Here is a 352-nt window from a genome sequence, read left to right on the forward strand (position 1 = left end):
TATTCCAGAATGCCGATAATTCTTAAATTATTCCTCTTAATGTTGTCCAACATGAATCTTAGGCCTTCAGATTTTTCAAATCCTTTTTTGGGCTTGCTCTTCTATCTTAGTAGTGTTGAGAGATTTATCTTCTAGTTCACTAGCTCTAGCTTCCATCTCTTCAATTCATTACTTTGCCCTTTTAGTGTATTGTTCATTTCTGATATTCTATTATAAATCATTTGGACCTCTTTCTTTTAAGTTTTGAATTGTTTCCAATGCTGTATCTATCTTATTTGATTGTTCCTGTAGTGCTTTGCTGACTTCTTCCTTTTATTTTTCAACTCCATTGTATAGTGTTTTGATACATTTT

This window comes from Chrysochloris asiatica, unplaced genomic scaffold (assembly GCF_000296735.1).
Source record: "Chrysochloris asiatica unplaced genomic scaffold, ChrAsi1.0 scaffold00322, whole genome shotgun sequence".
Classification (NCBI taxonomy): domain Eukaryota; kingdom Metazoa; phylum Chordata; class Mammalia; order Afrosoricida; family Chrysochloridae; genus Chrysochloris; species Chrysochloris asiatica.